This window comes from Pinus tabuliformis, chromosome 9 (assembly GCF_031772625.1).
Source record: "Pinus tabuliformis cultivar Carrire ecotype Pingquan chromosome 9, CPIR1, whole genome shotgun sequence".
In the NCBI taxonomy this organism is placed as follows: Eukaryota; Viridiplantae; Streptophyta; class Pinopsida; order Pinales; family Pinaceae; genus Pinus; species Pinus tabuliformis.
Window position 1 is genome coordinate 1479282057 of NC_142307.1, and position 3265 is coordinate 1479285321.

Genomic DNA, 3265 nt, shown 5'->3' on the forward strand with positions numbered 1-3265 from the left:
AGCGCTAGAAATGTTGATGGTATTGGACCCGCCAACATGTCAGGGGATCTCCCCAGTAAGAAGTCCCAACTAGACCTCAGACTATTTGGTGTAGGAGTCCCAGTAGTGGGTCGTACGGTATCACCTTGACCACGGTTGCACGCAGAGGTAAGTAAGATGTCCTTGTTGGTAGAAAGGGTGTGACATGCGTATCAAGGAAAGGAAGGTGCATGAATGGTTCTAACACGTGGAAGGTGGAATGAGTGTGCCCCTTGGAAACCTGTGTAAACACGTAGCTTGGAAGGGAACACACAAGAAAAGATGCATCACGAACTAGAAGGCAGGCGAACCAACAATCCAAAGTGATGATTAAACCAATATCACATCTCAGTAGGATTCATAAATATATATACAGAAAGAGTCTCTACATACATGTGTAAGCAAACAAATACATATATCATTAGAGTAAACAAGTTAACTGAAATACAATAACAACATATGCATGAAACGTGTTGGCTCTATTATATTAAGAAGTGAAAGTTCCAATCATACAGTACAACCATGATCAACCACTAGTCCTGATAATGGAACGTTATAGTCACTATCACCTTCTCCTCCAAAGAGATGTACTAGCTCTACATTGTGGAGAAGCCAAGGCTAATTACAATACTCTCCAAGCTTTCTCTAAGATACTCCTATCGGAATCTTGGTTGCCCAAAGCCCCTACAATGAGTTATGAGGTACTATAAATAGCAAAGGGTGGGGTGACCCTTGATATTCCCCTTTGTGACTGTTCACCTACCCTCATGACTCTTCAACTACTCTATGACTGTTACATTCAACTATTGACACTTGTAATTTCACTTTAAAAGATGTTAGATACAATCTGCACATGTACCCATGTGAGACAAAATAGGCTTGAGAAATCCATGCAAGACATCACTACAACTCAGACAACTGTGGGAATACCAACTCTTCGACATTCTCATGATGGTCGATGGTGGTGAACTGATGCCAAGCCTGGTAGTCGGCGATGGTGTCCGTGTACTCTATGGTGACATATTTTTGGAAATCAACTCTTGCCTCTATTGCATTCAGGTACACTAATTTGGCTCCTCTGTCCAACTCGTCTGATAACATGTGCATCATTGTCTTTAGTGGTCCCGGACTAGCAACATACTGATGCATAGTGTCTACGTTGATCGCCAAGTCTGAGTTGGTGGCTATGCGTATCAACTCATCAAAGTACGTGTCCCGCTCCAGACGGACTTGATTCTTTTTCTTTGCGTCGGTGAGTGTCCCAATATATGGTGTTATAGACATTTTTGGGCATTGCAACCCCAATCATATATGTCCATAAACCAAGGGCTTCTGAGTCCCTAAAATTGTTGTTTCATGCCCTAAAGGAACAAGGTCAGCTGATTACATCATCTCCTAGAAGTTCTCCACAGGAAACTACTCAGAACTGGTCAAAACTGGACCATATAGGTTGCTCAGTGCTAAGGGTGCGATGCATCTCACTTGCCCAGTGTAAAAGGTGCAATGCATACTGGAAAGCCCTTCTGTAGGGTGCAATGGGTGAGAATGGACAAATGGCAGAGACAGTTTGCGAGTTGGATGATCATGGAATCTTCTAGAAACTTCTCCTGTGACACTTGCCTCTCTGAATTCGCTTAGGGATGAGTAAGATATCATCAATATCCAAGTGGAATCAAGAACTACCAGAGAGAAGACACTAATCAAAATCCCAGAAGCTGACTCACCTCCCTGTAATCATCTATATATGGATCCCTCATCCCAGAGATCCAAAGGATGGAATTTTGTATCTTGTAAGGAAGTGTTGTTGGTTTCCTGGTGGAATATCATAGTGTTGGGTGATCTAAGCTTTTCATGAGGTGAAGAAGGGCTTTCATTCAGGGAGGATGACGCTGGGTCAGAACAATGGGTTGTAATCCTCTCTTCTAATCTTCATATTAATAAAGCTATTCAAGTTTTCCTCCACATTCTTGTATGTTTGATAGTATATGCATTTGTGTGGTCAATATATATCTGGTCCTATATTGTTTATGATTGTAGATCTCTGCACTTTGAAGGTATTATGCTGCTTTGAGTTTACAGGTACTCTTTGAAGCGGAGTGGTCAAGGGAGGAGCGGCAAAGACCTGTCGGTGAGGAGAAGGAACAAGCAAAGAACAGAGCGAAAGATCGAGGTTAGTATTTTTTGATCCTCTCCTATCTACTTTCCCTAAAGGAAAATGAAAGTAACTTTAATCTGTTTGTTTCTAAGATAGCTACCCGTCTTAGTGGGACTAGTAGCTCTGCATAGACACTAGATTTCCCGATAACAAAATGGCGACTCCGCTGGGGAGAGAATAGCTTGTTTGCTTGTCTATACTTGTTCGCTTTATAAACTTACAGACGGAGCCTGAAGTTAAGCCAGCTAGCCTTCAAGCTGCATTTGCTATGCAAGTGCAAAGTAGATCAATGCTACTTCAGCCTATCTCCGGGGTTTGTTTATAAACTGAACAATCAATTTGCAAACATCCTAATTGCCCTAGTGGTGGCTCTAGTAACCTCATTAGATCAACCCCTATGATTTCTATTTACTGACTATCATTAGCTCGGCCTAAATCCCTGAACTAAGCTACAAACTGTGACCAAGAACCAAGTTGAAGTCTCATCCCTGGACCATCGCACTTTCTCCTCTTGGGAATCTGGATCCATCGCACCTCCCGTGTGCAGTAGGTGTGCTGCATCACACTTTCCCTTTGTTGCAGGTGCGCTGATCAGATAAGACCTCTTCTGCTCTCAGATTTTGGTTTCTTTGTTCACTCTCTCCAGCTTTATTCAGGAGTTTTGTTGTCTGTGATCAGTATACCACTATGGAAACTCCCTTCCTTTGCATGATTCCACCTCCATAGTACAAATAATTGTGAATGTTTTTATGTATTGTGCACCATTTACAGTTCTCTTTTACAAAAAGTAGCGTAATCAAACTATCGTCTTTTGATTTGGAAGTGTCGCAAGTGTCATTTTCAGTCGAAGAAAAGATTTCTATTGTTCTTGATGGTCAATTATACAGTTACTCTTATATTTGATTTGAATTAGTAGTTTTTCAAGTGTCGAAAGCAATTTTCAATTCAAGGTCGCAAAGTGTCGTCATTATCTTCCTTTCGTTTTGAAGAGAAATTTGTTAGTACTGTCGCTTTGAAAAGATAATTCAGATTTGTACTTAGCATTCTTCTTGTCATTCACACATTAAGAAGGCTGAAAACAAGTACATGCAT